This window comes from Puma concolor, chromosome B4, assembly GCF_028749965.1.
Source record: "Puma concolor isolate L17-30 chromosome B4, mPumCon1.1.hap2, whole genome shotgun sequence".
NCBI classification, from domain to species: domain Eukaryota; kingdom Metazoa; phylum Chordata; class Mammalia; order Carnivora; family Felidae; genus Puma; species Puma concolor.
This window is the reverse complement of record NC_141673.1, coordinates 90,304,827-90,319,931: the sequence shown is the minus strand read 5'-3', so window position 1 is coordinate 90,319,931 and position 15,105 is coordinate 90,304,827. Positions and strand designations below refer to the sequence as shown.

The 15,105-nt window shown below is 40.4% G+C and overlaps 1 long non-coding RNA gene across 1 annotated transcript; it reads left to right on the top strand.

The window, feature by feature from the left end:
• Positions 1-787: 787 nt before the first annotated feature.
• Positions 788-14,407, top strand: LOC147579291 (uncharacterized). The gene is made up of 2 exons (XR_015253772.1): positions 788-3,416; positions 6,616-14,407. It is a non-coding gene; the product is annotated as an uncharacterized LOC147579291 (long non-coding RNA).
• Positions 14,408-15,105: the final 698 nt, after the last annotated feature.

Below are 15,105 nucleotides of genomic sequence, written 5' to 3'. Positions count from 1 at the left end.
GTTTAATTCTGGAGGCTTGTTCAGAGTAAGAATACGGTAGTCTTTTGTATTTTTAGTTGATTCTATGTAGATATGTCTTTCACAAATGTTAAAATAGTGCAGGTGTTAGGCAATTACGTCAGGAGTATATTTAGAATTGTAACTTCATGTTCTTTGTTTCATCTTTGGGGGACAGATTTAATTAACAACCTAAATGAGTTTCTTGGCTCTTAGAAGAACATGCTTTAGGGAAATTAGAGTAAGAGGCAAGTACGCATTTTTTTTTTTTTTTTTTTATCTTAAATGTCATTTGGGAGAAATGGTTTGAGTTAGTATGAAGTTACTCAGGGGGATTCATTGTCTTTTAAACACACACTTTAAAGAGCTTGTAAGTTTGTAATAGAACGTACCACAGGGTTTGATTTTTATATTTTAGGCTCCCCCTGGATGCACCTGAAGGTCTGCAATAATGTGTCTCCCACAAACTTTTCTAAAGGGTCAGCTGTTTGAGATTTCTGTGGAAACCAAACTAATTTAGCAGAAATAATTAAACTCTGGCAAGGTCTATGGCTAGGCATAGTAATACTTGTATGCAAATAGTAACTAATGTTGGTATTAAAAAGTTTACATTAGAAATGTAGGCACTAACCTCAAAAGCACACAGAAAGACCCTCTTCTGAAGTTATAATTAAAAACTGTCACCTGGGGGTGCCTGGGTGGCTCGGTTGATTAAGCTGACTCTTGATTTCAGCTCAGATCATGATCTCATGGTCTTAGGAATTGAGGCCAGACTTACTGTACAATAAATACATACATATATATATATATATATATATTTATGGTACTTTTTAAATTACAGAAGTATCTCATGAGCATATGAAAAATCTCAAACTATATAGTTGAATTTTTAAAATATTTTCTGATGACTTGAAAATTGATGATTTATCTATTTTTAGTAAATAGTTATATTTACTGTGTGTGTGGGATACTGTATGTGTGTATTTCTAGGAGTTTCTCCGTAAATTTCCAGAAATTATTGCTTTATTTATTTACATGCTAGGTTAGTGTCAACGTAGGTTGTGACTTTAAACAAAATAAAAAGACTTCTTAAAAATTAACAACACTTAATATGTATTAGTGGAATAATACGTTATGGCAATATATTTTCTCTTTCTGTAAAAATATGTGATGGCCTGCCCTAACTCCCTAGGCAGTATAAGAACATATTTCTTATGAGATGTTCAACAATCTCATTGAGAGGCAGAAAGGCTGCTTGTGTTGTGATGAGTTGTTTTATCCACTCTGCACATTATGAATAGTTTGGATCATGTGTAGTTAGGGGCAAGGGGAGTTTTTCAGAGGAGAAGTGATGTGTCCTGTGGGAGGAGACACTAGGTTCCAACTTCCATGTGAGTCTCTGGCATTCAGGGGCAGCTGATAAATGAACAGAGCTAAAAGTTCTCAAGAGAGACCTACCTTACTGTTAAGGTTACGGGCTCAGTGGTCAGGGTTGTACTCCTGGATGGAGAATAGGAGATATCTGAGGCATCCCCTGTTATCCCTCGGGTGAGTCATTGGTGCTACAAAATGAGTCCTTGGAAGGAGAGCTTGGAGTATGTTTTTTTGGCAGAAGTCTGCTGGCAGAGTGTAGGGGGTACTTTCTGCTCTGAAAAGAGCCTTTCATCTTAGGATTGTTACTGATATGGGGGAATAGGGATATTTACCACATTGACATTTAGAAGATGTGTGCATTTAGGTAAATTTGGACTTCTGTAAACATTTGTTTATTCTTTTCTTCTAAAATATGTTTTTGATACTAGCATTGTGATCATTATTTAGGAAAATGTCCTATTAGGGCCATCCAATGGTAAAATTTTTCTGCGATTTCTAAGAGCAGTTTCTCAGCCAAATAAGATATGAAACCCCCTTGAAATAAAATCACATGGGCCTCTTAGACAGGACAGCCACTCTGTCCATGATTTTTTGGTACCATGGATATTTTCCTAGTGTTTGAAGTCCAGAATTCTCTTTGGATTTTCAACATATGAAATGGCATACCTGCCATCCAAAGGGTTCAACCTATAGGCGTACCCACTGCGTTTAAAATCTGGGGTAGATGAAGCCAGCTTTATTTAAGACAGACCAAATGGGTATTGAAAATCTTAATGAAAGGACGCTTGATGTTATTGGCTCATTTCCTACCTTATTGAGTTTCTGTCACAGTTGCCTGAACAATGTTCAATGACTTAATTTAATTTACTTTCTTTCTTTCTGGGGGACAGGTGGACAAGAAATTCACACAGAAATAGCACGACCTTACAGCTAAGCAGATGTGTATAGACAATTAGAATGTGGGATGGGAATTCTGAGAAAATTATACTGAAATAATGATTGGATGTTGTAAAAGGGATTGGCTCTCTTGATAAATTTACTTGCAATTATAAATACTTTGAAAAATATGTTGAAGAAGAGATGATTTTGCAATCATAGCCTTCTAAGAAAGAATGCCAGCCAAGAACTAGGACACTTGTTTGTATTTTCAAAAGTCACGTCCCTTTTCACCTGTAGTGTGGTGTTAACTTTATGGGATCTGGATCCAGGCCCCTAGGATTCTTACTTTAGAGTGACTATTTCCTTCCTGTGTGACCTTGGGCATTTTGCAGGATCTTTTTGCAAAGTGGATATGATGATGGTAGCCCACCTTATAGGCTTTTTGTAAGGGCAAAATGAGTATTTGAAATGCTTAGAAGAATGTCGGGCACATAGTAAGTGCTCAGTAAATGTTAGAGATTATAATTTATGAGTAGTTTAATTTCTTTAGATCTCGGTTTTCTCATTTGTATAAGAATATATTTTTTCTGAGCTTATTGGTATGGATAATAAGAAAGGACCATTTTCCTGAAGGAATTTTGTCTCCAGGAGGAGAGAGAAATGTACTCAAAGGCCAAGGGCTCAATGCAACATAAACAACATCAGAGGTCACTTTGGATCTGGGCAGAAAATGGAAGGCTTCCTGGCCAACGTGCCAGTTGAGTTATGCTTTAAACCAATGGTTGCCAGACTTGGGAATAATATAAAGTGATAACATCTAGAAAACACCACTGGAAGCAAAATACAGATGCCAGACTTTATTTTGGTAAATAATGGGGGGGGGGGGCTTCTCTCATCTAATGTAACCATAATTTTATGAAAGAAAGAAGGTACTTAAAGATGAAAGGATTCATCCCTGTCCAAGGATAAATTCACCATATGTGCTTTTATGGAATCTCATCACATTGTCATTTTTCTCTTCTCCTTGACTTAAGTACAGTTTCATCATGGAACAGGCAATCTACCTACCAAGTGTGGGAAATACTACCTTTAAAAGGATGAGAAGATGTCAATAGCCAGAAATCATGGATGGGAAGAGGAAAAAGGAATTGAGCATGTAAACAAAGGTAGAATATTGAGATAATTCATATTAACTGCTTCATTAGGTGAATCCCAAATCCTAGAGGCATAACAAAGTGTGTTTACTTCTCACTCACATGAAGTCTGATATGGGTCAGACGATCTTTCTTTACCTTGTAGCTATGCCATTTGGGACATGAGCCCTCCAAGGTGATTGGCAGGGGAGAGGAGACACGGAGGTACTCTTGGCTCTCAAGTTAAAGTTTTGGAGCAGAGACTAATATCAGACCCTTCTTAAAGAAAATAAAAGCTAACTGTTGGAAGTGGTAGATTTAAGGAGAAACAAGAGCATAAATGAGGGTAGTCATTCTAAAATGTGAACAACAGTGTGGGAGTAGAGTTAATAGAAATTCTTGGCAACTTCTTAGATACAGAGGAACAAAGGAAACTAAGCAAGGCATTGAAGGTAATTCTAAGGTCTCTTTCCTTGGAGATTGCATGGATGACGGTAAGTGAAGCAGGCAGAACATCATATGAAGAGGATGATCCAGATGGAGATGCACAGAAGACAAACATTTAGGTTTGGACACAAGGTAGACACTGGGCTCTCGATTTGGGAGAAGGTGGCTGGAGTCAAGGAGTGAATGAGATCGTATAGAAGGAAGTGCAGAGATATAAAGAGAGTGGCAGAGAAAGAGCCATTAAACACTACATTTTGGCCCTTTTGCTACTGGGGAGAAGAGAGAAAGTTGACACAGTGAAGAAGCCAGAGGAGTGATAAGAGGCCTGGGGAGAACCAGGAGCACTTCCCACTCCATTGTGCTCTCTAGGAAGTGGTTGGAGGAGAAAAAAATCCAAGCATGTGCTGACAGGTACCATTTTTCAATTTGTGACTTCAAACTTCAAGGAAGCCTTGGAACTTTCCAGAAATCCTGTTGTATTATCCCTAAAGAATTCACCTTCCCCATTCCAAAGAGGAGCGTTCTACACTTTCTCCTTTCGCACCAAACCTTCAACACGGCCCGCATCTCCTCCCTCTGGACAGATGAGTTTGCTCCTTGTTTCACTGAGAAAATGGAAATGGTCTGAAGGGAGCCTCATCTCTCCACACCACATCCAGGCGGGGCCCAGCCTCTGGTCTGTCTACTGGGCGTCTCGTCTCTTTCTGGAGGGGCTGTCCCTGCTTCTCTCTGAGGGCCTTTTCTTCACTTGTGCAATGGCTTGCCTGCTCACTTGCTTCTGCTCCTGCAGCTGTTCTCCCCCTTTCTCCCATACCACTGTTTCCTTCTTCCTCCTGGGTTACTTCTGTCAGCACCTAAATGTGCCGAAGTACCTGTCCTTGAGGTCTTCCTAGAATCCCATTTCCCTCTAGTTTCTGCCTCATCTTTCTGCTTCTCTTTGTAGCAACGCTCAGCAGGCCGTCTGTGCTCAGTGTCTTCCCCCGTGTTCTCTTTTTTGTTCTAATCAGCCTTTCCCCGCGTTGTGCCAAGGGTGCCCTTGCCAGCATTAGCAGTAATTCTTCTCTTGCTCAACCTGACGGCCGGTTCTTGACACTTAATTTACTTGAACCCTCAGAAGGTTTTGATAAAGTTCACCACTTCCTTCTTACTGAAACACTAACTTTTGGAACACCTCACTGCTATGGTTTTCTTCCTGTGTTGGCATGGCCCAGGGCCTAGGCCCTGGGTGTTTATCTGCATTTGCTCCTAGGTGATCTTATTCAGCCTCTCTGCTTGCTCCTTGGTTTGCTTACCCTATTCCAGTCACGCTGGCTTCTTTCACATTTTCCTCGAACAAGCCAAGACTGTGTGATAGGGCTTTAGCCTTCCTTTCCCCCAGGTATCTGGGTAACTCACTCCCTTGCTTGCTTCATCAGGACTCTGCTCAAATATCACTTCCTGAGAGAAACCTTCCTCAAAGATACTGTGTGAAGTGGCCACTCCCTATACCCTTTCTAACTCCTTTGCCCTGTCTTATTTTTCTTCATAGTCCTTATCACTACAAATTTATGTTGTATGCTTGTTTACTTTTTACTCATCTATCTCCTACACTAGAATATAAGATCAGTGAGGGCAGAATCCATGGTATAGAAAGATGTTTTGTCTGCCCTGGTCCCACTGTCTGCTGTCAGCCACCCTGCTAGGAGATGGCGCTCCTATCCAGTCCTGGCCACCATCATACTTTTCTGCCACACAGCAGGGAGTCTGTAAGTGTGTATGAAGGAACGAATGAATAACTGACACGTTTTCTTGTGCAGAATCTTGCAGGTGATGGACTAGGCTGTGTGGATGACAACCCACACGTGTGCTGTCTTTGGCAGAGATGTGGTAGCTGGAAATAGGACATTCTGCGGACTTCTGGCTTCTCCATTTTCCATACGTTCATCCTCAGTGACTCTTCTCTCCCCTTTCAGCTTCTCCTCAGCACTCCCTCAGATAATTCAACCTTAAAATTCCTTTGGATTGAGAGAACTGTGGGATTTGGGAAAAGGCAGTGAAGTGTTAGAGATTATGCTGCCATCTAAAGGACAGAAGCGGTAGGAAGCCTGTCTTTGCAAAACCCAGAGCCGAGATTGGAAATTTTGTCGGCAGTGGGGCCAGCTAAGACCAACTCCGCCTGCTCAGAAAACGTATTGTTCTATCTGGTGAAAGTTGTTGGGGAATTAGCACAAATGTCTGCAAAAGATTGAAAGTCATAAAATCACTTCATATCTGTTTTTTTCCTCCCCTCCTTTAAAATACAAGTGTGTGTGTGTGTGTGTGTGTGTGTGTGTGTGTGTGTGTGTGTAGTGGGAAAGGAGGACTTTTTTTCTTTTTTTTTTGGCTGAGAGAAAAGATCCCAAAATGTCGGCACTGGTTGTCTTTGGGTGATGGAAATATGGTATTTTTTATTCTTTGTTCTCTTCTCTGAAGTGTCTTCAAAGGCCATTATTACTTAAATGATTTTTTTAAAAAAGGATTTTTTAAATTTAAATGGGGGAATAAGCAAGGTTGAGCTGGAAAATGCATGCCTTGTGAAGATGAAATGGAAGGAAATCTTTGATCAAATAAAAATTATGTTGAAAGAGTCATATGATATTTTGTGTTTTCCCTCTTTGAAGGGGCCTGTTTCTTAGGCTCAGACTTGACAAAATGCAAAGGCTTACATTTGGAGAAATAATTTAATATTATTAAAAGTGACCATTAGGATGAGTAGGCAAAATTGTGGATAATAGTTGGCTAGTTGAATAATCTCTGACTTTTACAGGTAGAAGGTGAAAGAGGGATAATTTGGTTTGTGGAGGAGAAGCAACTTCAGAAATTTCAGAGGACTGCATTTTGGTTAAGAGGCAGGAGAGTTTGGAAAAGAACAACACACGTGCTAAAGGTCAGAAAAGTCCTGCAAAGGAATCAGCAAAGTAAGCATGCCTGGTCTGCAAAGATTATGGTCTAAACAGAGTGATTATTTATCCCATGCTACCTGAAAGCATTTGAAAGCATTCATGGGTCCTCTACCCAGACAAGATCATCTGAGCCGGATGAAAATGTTTTTAAACTGTGAAAGCTATCTCACAATTTGAGTAGATCAGCAAAGGAACTTTGGGATCCAGGCTCATTAGAGATTTTTTTTAATGTTTATTTGTTTTTGAGAAAGAGAGCATGAGTAGGGGCGGGACAGAGAGGGAGACAGAGGATGTGAAGCAGGCTCTGTACTGACAGATACGGGGCTTGAACTGACAAATGGTGAAATTGTGACCTGAGCTGAAGTCAGAAGCTTAACCCGACTGAGCTCTCCAGGCACCCCTCATTAGAGCTCTTTTAAGGAACTGGAGCAACCATTAGGAAGAAGCTTGGCTGGGATGTGTGTCCAGAAGAGAGAGAACTAATGTCTAATGTGTGCTTAAGGGATGTAAGAGTTCCAGTGCTAGGGCACTTTCTAGAGGATAATTGGAAATGCTGTCCATTATGAGCTGAGGTTTGAATTAAGGGTCAGTGTTTTCGTGCCTACCCACAGAAGCCCGGGGAATGACCTGAAAGGAGGATTAGAGAAAGGTGAGGAGTCTGGCAGGATAAGACAGATTTTGGGAGTTTCTTCTGCATTATAGGTCTTGGGTTACAGTTTGCAAATGATACCTGCTGTGTAATAATAATAATGTTGAAGAGTTACTGTGTGTCAGGAACTATGCTAAGTGGTTTGTGAATAATATCTCAATCTTGTCCTAAATTAGGTGATATAGGTGCTTAATATGACATCTTAAAACAAGAGCGACAACCCCCAGACCAGGGAACTCCATTTAAGTAATTGTCCTCAGTTCACACAGCTAATAGGTATGTACAGTATAATCTGAGGCCTTAATTTAAACGACTACCCTTTATTGCCCAAGAGCCGGTTTTGAAATTTTGCTCCTATGACCCCTAAAGAGATTTCAAACTGGCCAACCTCTGCCACTAGCCAGTTCTTTGTTCTATCTCCTGTTGGTCCAGGAACCCTCTTAAGAACCCTCACCAATACATTCACTTTGGTAAACTTAACGGCAATAGCAACAAAAAACTTGAAAATCGAAGTTAAAAATTACATGTGTTTTTCTGTGACCGTAAGGTTTATTATGTTAAAATATTTCTGTAGCATTGAATTTTCACTATGATTATTAATGGTCTACAGTTGCTCAAAATTGTATAGATGTATTAAAATATTTGATTGTTATTTTTATTTAATTTTTTTAATGTTTGTTTATTTTTGAGAAGAGAGAGAGACAGTCACAGTGCAAGCAAGAGGGGCAGAGAGAGAGAGGGAGACACAGAATCCGAAGCAGGGTCCAGGCTTCGGGCTGTCAGCACAGAGCCCAACGCGGTGCTTGAACTCATGGACTGCGAGATCAGGACCTGAGCTGAAGTTGGATGCTTAACCAACTGAGCCACCCAGGTACCCCTTTGATTGTTATTTTTTGAAAAAGTGAAAATAGATGGGAAATGCATCTTTTAGTTAGACTGATAGAGGAGTATGTATGTGAAACTGTTTCTGAGGCTTTTAAAAAAGGAATTACGAAATTCTTTTTGGTTCTGGACCATTTTAAGGTTTGAAATGGGTGAGAGGTAGACTTTTCTTTTGTAAATAGGGAGAAAAGTGACTTTGAGAAGAGTGTACTCTCAGACCAGTTATAGGAAAAGTACCTGTAAGAATAGAGGATCTGCAAATCAGTTCCTTTACAACTGTCTGTGACCTCGCACCCATTCTAATATCTTCACACAGGGCAAGAGTACCTCCCTTGGAAGACTGCTGTCTGTCTGTCTGGTTTTTATTTTTTATTTATTTATTTACTTATTTATTATTAAAAAAATTTTTTTTAACGTATATTTATCATTGAGAGACAGAGAGACACAGAGTGTGAGCAGGGGAGGGGTAGAGAGAAGGGGAGACACAGAATCCAAAGTAGGCTCCAGGCTCTGAGCTGTCAACACAGAGCCCAATGTGGGGCTCGAACTCACAAACTTCGAGATCATGACCTGAGCCGAAGTCAGTCGCTTAACCAACTGAGCCATCCAGGCGCCCCTGTCTGTCTGGGTTTTAAAGTGGCCTGTTTCTCTCAAGTATCTTGGTGGCTGACCTGGTTTGGACTTGGCAGATTTGTCAGACCTCTGGCCTCTGCTCTTATTCCTGGCTTATGTTAATTTAGGCCCATGGCTTCACTCTGATCTTTGGATTCAGTGTCCATCCTGGGTCTGTCTTGCTGATCTGTCTTCTTTTTCACATCTGTCCCAGCAATATCCTTGGCTTCCTAGCTTTGTAACTTGACAGCTTGATCTTTTGTTCTACACATTCCAGAAAGGCACCTCAGGGGTGCTAGATAAGGCACCTCAGGGGTGTCTGCCTATCAGTCACCTTGCTTTCACGAGGTCTCTGTTAAATTAAAAAGTACTTTGTCGTCCTCCTTGGAAATCTGGCTCCTTTGCTTCAATCTGCTTCTAGTATCCTGCTTTATTCCTATTTACTTTTTGGTCTTCTTTGCTCCTTTAGGCTTAATTGCTTCTCACATTTCCTTCTGAGGTTTTAATTTGTTCTAGTGCGTGATTTTTCTAAGTGCTAGCAAAGATCAAAACTATAAAAAATGTCAGAATTTACCAAGTTTTAGAGGTTGAAGGAACAATGTGACTTGTGATTTCTGTGTGAAATAGATTTGGGGACTGCTGAAGTCATGGAAGCATAGGAGGTCTGAAGCTGTGTGAGGAGAGTTTGAGGACCAGCATTCCTCCAGGTCTTCCCAGTCAGTCTGCGGTAGCACATGACGTACGTGCTTCCTTCGCTCTTTCCATCTTGCCAACCAATGTTCCTGACTCTGGAGGTTGAAACAGGAGGGAGGGAAGAGAGATGGGGGAAGGGGGCAAGGAGGTTCGTGACTGACATCTTATAGAAAGGGATTTGCCAATATTCGAAATGAACTCTTTCTCGCCTGCGATGCTTTCTTTTGTTTTGTGGACATGCACGTTGCCTCATGATTGGGGGTTCCTCATCTGTAGTTCCCTTGTTCCAGTTGTGTGTTCTTGCTCATGCCCTCCTCAGACTCTCGCTGTTTTGGTGGTCCATCTGTGGCTTCTGTTTGCTGAGATCCCATGAACCTCTGCAGGTGGCTGTGTGGAATCCCTGTGTTGGTGTCCCTCTCTCTCATGTATGTCCAGAGCTCACGTAGTGCCATTGCTTGCCCACGTGGTGCTTTTGTGTTTATCAGAAAGGAGTGCACATTTCTCAAGACACTTTGTTTCTACCTGTCATGAAATTGTGACCATGTGTACTGGGTTTGTTAGACCAAGACCCTCTATTGCCCTGTGCCAGAAGAGAAACATTCCTGTACTAGCACATACATGCATTCCTCCCAGAATCCCCCCCTCCCCACCCAGCAGAGGTTGTACCCTTGAGAGCACATAACTTGCACACTATCTATGGTGGCTTTAGGCTCACATATGGAAATATTCTTTGCTTAGATTCTGGAAATGAATACTGATTCCAACACAGCAGCAAAGTCTTCTTTGCCCTGCTGCCAAATCAGTTAGGATTGTTTACTCTGAGAGTAGTCTTCTTGAAGCTCTTTCTTGCCATGAAAGAGGGTCAGCCTTCCCCTGCAAGCCCAGTGGGACACTGAAGATGGGGATTCACAGAGGAGCAACAGCTACCTCCATAGGAATGTTCTTCACAAAATCTCACCAGTACCTAACTGTATGACTTTTTTTTTTTTTTTTTTTAAAGTAAGCTCTAGGCCCAACACTGAGCTTGAACCTATAACCCTGAGATCAAGAGTTGCAGGCTCTAGCAACTGAGCCAGCCAGGCCCCCCTTTGTCTGACCTTTTATAATCTTAATGTTCATAAAGAATTTCAAGAGTCATGTAACAGGTTTTTGTAAATTTTGCAGGTGGTGCCATACTGCTTTTTTCATTTGGTATCTTGGTCTGTCTGCTGGAACTTCTACTTTAAGTTTCTATTATATAAATTAAAAAAATGTAAATATTTCTTCAGAGGTGATCAGCACCTTTCATTTTACTTCAGTGAGAATAACTTAGCATTGATCGAACTCATCTTCACTGGAAAACCGACATTTACCAAAGAGTCTTCTTTATAGATTTGCTTGTAGGAACACGACACATTTCTTTCAGTATAATTTACTAAGGAGGAGTTTCATGAGAGTTTTTTTATTTTTGTTCCTTCTGGAAGGCACAGAGGATCATGTGAAAGAGAGATCCCTGAGGACAGTTTAAGAGGAGATGGGTTAAAGCTGCAAATAGCAAGATTTAAGGTTAAGTATGAAGAACTTCCTAACATAGAAAATTCTTGAGCACTGGCATGAAATATCAAAAACCTTCCCCCCAAATCTAGCCACCAAACCAACTTTGTGGAGTTATGTAAACTGCTTTATTTTCTATAAGTGTTCATTGATCTCTTCAAGTTGATGAAGATTGATTATATCAAGTCCTTGATTAAGTCCTTGATTAAACCAGGAAAATTCTGCTGAAAAGATCTAGTTATAATTTCTCTTTCGACACATATGTAGAATTATCTAGCCATTTGAACCCATATAAACGAATACAGTCTTGTGATCCAGTTTGTGTCAGTGACATATTAAGAAAAAAACAAAACAAAAACAGTAACTTGCTGGGTCGTCAGAGGCTTTGGTTTTCACATCTGTAAAATAGTGTTAGAGAAAATATATAATTAAAAACAATTCAAAATCTTTACTTGGTTTTCTCTGCAAATATACAAGGGTAGCAGGTGGTGGTGAGTCTTGGAGGACAATTTTTCATGAGTTTCTCACATTTCTGCAATTCTCGCGAAGGAAATCGCTGACTGCTCTTTGTTCTGGACTGTCTTTTCAAAGATGTCTGTATAGCTAACCAACAGCCTTGGAAGATGGAGATCTTATCTCCTTCTGGAACAAAGAACAGGTTTTCTTGTAGTTTTGTGTGGTAGGCAGAACTGTGGCCCCTCCAGAGATGTCCATGCCTTCATCCCAGGAACCTTCGAATATGCTACTTTATAGGGCAAAGGGGAATTAATGTTGTAGATAGAATTAGGAAGGCTAATCAGCTACAGGGTCTGAAAGTAAGGAGTTTATCCAGGTGGGTGCATTGTAATCAGAATGATCACATAAAGTGCGAGAAGGGAGCACCTGGGTGGCTCAGGCAGTTAAGCATCCGACTTTGGCTCAGGTGATGATCTCACAGTTTGTGAGTTCAAAGCCCTGCTTTGGGCTCTGTGCGGACAGCTCGGAGCCAGGAGCCTGCTTCACATTCTGTGTCTCCCTTTCTATCTGCCCCTCCCCAACTCTCTCTCTCTCTCTCTCTCTCTCAACAATAAATAAACATAAACATTTTTTTTTAAAGTGCAAGAGGGAAGCAGAAAAGCAGGTCAGTTTGATTCTCTGTGAGAAAGACTCAACTTAGTCATCTTAGTCTTGAGGATGGAAGAAAGGGGCCATAAACCAAGGAATGCTGATGGTTCTTAGAAACTGGAAAAGTCAAGGACATGGATTCTTCTCCAAAAGGAATGCAGCCCTGCCAGCACCTAGATTTTAGTCCAGTGGGATTCCGTTTGAACTTCTGATCTCCAGAACTGCAAGGTAATGCACTTGTTTTCGTTAAGCCACCAAATGTGTTTAAGCCTCTTTAGACCTCACTATGTGGTGTCTTTGGGGAAATTTTGTCAGTCTCTCTGGTTCCCCTTTTCTCTGATGCAAGACCTGGCTCAGTTGTTAGTTTGGTTCACCCGTGCTGCTTTTCTCCGTGCCTCCAGAAATATAACTGTGAAATTAAAGTGACTGCTTTACAGGCTGGCGGTGGCCAGAGAGATTGGCTTGTGAAAGAATTTGGGAAGAAGTGTGCAACTGTGCTTATAATTAGCTCAAGAAACAGTTAAAAAAGGAAGTTAACAAGAAACAGTTAAAAAAGCATTTATAGTTAAATGTTTAAACAGTTAAAAAAGCAAGGCAGTCTTCTAGGTCCTGGGACAGTGCTGGGAGTGAAGACCAGGAAATGGAGCTCCCTGAGCAAGGTTGAAAAGGACCTTGTTGGGGAAGAACTTGAATGATGCATATTCAGGGTCTGGATTGGGAAGAAGTTTGGGGATTCTGGGGAAGGGGAATTTTTGGGGGGTTCATCACTGAAATTTTTGCCAGGAACATGTCATTTTTCCCAGAGCCAGAGGCTTCACTTAAACATTTCTTCCTCTTCATTGGTGTAGTAAGAAAATCTATAGATTTGTTTTCTTTTCCAATTCTTCTTCTTTGAGAGAAATAATGAAAAAATATTACTGTTCATGCTCTTAGAAGTCACTAATAAATAATATAGATCAGAGCTTTATCCATTCAGCAGGGGACTGATTGAATTCTCCTTGCCTCTTCTGAACTGGATGTCTAAAATGTGTCCTCCTTTTGTTCTGAGATCTATGAAATCACCAACTCCTTTAAGAGGTTTGGAAGGAACTGAGGGTTACCAGGTTGGTTAATGGATAATTTTCATGTATTCTGTGCAAAATACTCTATGCATAATATATTCAGTTTTTAAGGAGAGACAGTTGGGCATGCAGAATTTTGGTACCTAAAAGAATCCTTTCTTGATTGGAAAAATGTAAGCAAAGAAGTGCATGTTGGTAAAGGTATGTAATCTATGCTTTTGTGAATTTTTGGTAAAGTCATATAATCAATGCTTTTCTGTTCTGACCACTACAAAAGAAAAAAACCTTCCACGTGTAGCAAAGATGCATTCCAAAATCAGGAGACCAGTCAACCTCACTTCTACCTGCCCACTCTTCAAGCATGAGGATGGTGTATTTAACAACAAAAGATGCTTCAGAACAAATTATGAGTCCTTAGGAGATAAATTAAAGTCTTTTTTATTAGTTGTAAAGGAACGGTTATTGCCAAATATGTCCTGTAATGGGGTTACATCCTGAGGCTGTCTCTCAGGCTGAATTTATGTATAGGAGAGAGACCACGTAATTCACTGACTGATAAAACTATAGGTGAGAACAAGTATGATTTCTACCATTTAATGAGAAATAAAAAGATATTTGGATTTAGGAGGAGTTTATATTTATTGGTTGATATTTACCTAGTTAAGGTGATTAACACACAATGTTTTTAAAAAATGTTTGTTTCTTGAGAGAGAAAGAACATACTTAGGGGAGGAGCAGAGAGAGAGAGGGAAGGAGGCACTGAATTGAAGCAGGCTCCAGGCTCTGAACTGTCAGCACAGACAGCCGACATGTGAGATCATGACCTGAGCTGAAGTTGGATGCTTCACTGACTGAGCCACCAACACCCTGACGTCCCAACACACAATATTTAAAAAATCTTCCCTCATGGGCACCTGGGTTGCTTAGTTGGTTGAATGTCTGACTCTTGATTTTGGCTCAGGTCATGATCCCAGGGTCATGAGATCAAGCCCTGCGTCACGTTCTGCACTGGGTGTGGAGCCTGCTTAAGATTCTCTCTCTCCCTCTTCCGCCATGTCTGCGCATGCTTTCTCTTTCTCTCTCTCTCAAAAACAAAAACAAAAACACAAAAAACCCCAGAACTTCCCTCAGTAGGCAACAGAACAATACTTATAATCTAATTTTTATATGAAGACATTTTTCTAAAGAAGAAATATATATTGTGACTCACATATCCCTTCTTGGTGTTGGCATGGCCTTTTGACCTACCAAGCTTAAGCCAGGCACCACTGTTCACCTGGTGACTCTTTCTCAGTGGTTAGAAAGATAAACTATTTGGGATTATGCTTTATAAGCCTGTAAGTACTGGTAACATTGAATAAGGAAGTTAGGGAAAAAATACTTTCCGCAGATCAGCAAGATAAGAAAGCAAAGAGCAGGATAGAAAGAATTAAGAAATAAGTAAAAATGCTGCATTTCCTCTCATGGGATAGATTTTTCAACAACTCCAGAGGACCAAAATATAAACTTTGACGTCTCAAGTTCCTTTGTGGTTCTGTTCTAAGAAGTAATTACATCCATTTAATATTGTTGTCTTTGCACAACATTAATTTATTCCTATTTTGACCTTAAGAGTTCTGGCAGAATTTATGGTTTATTCATTTGCCTAAATGTGGATTGTGTAAAAACAATCTTTAAATGACTTGATACATATATATGAGACACTTAGAGGAGGGTCTGGTACATGTTTGCACTGCAGAGTGTTAATATTTTTTCAGAAGAGGAAAAATCCTACGAAGAGTCGAAAAGCATTTAAACTGTTTATGGTTAATCTTTGGAAT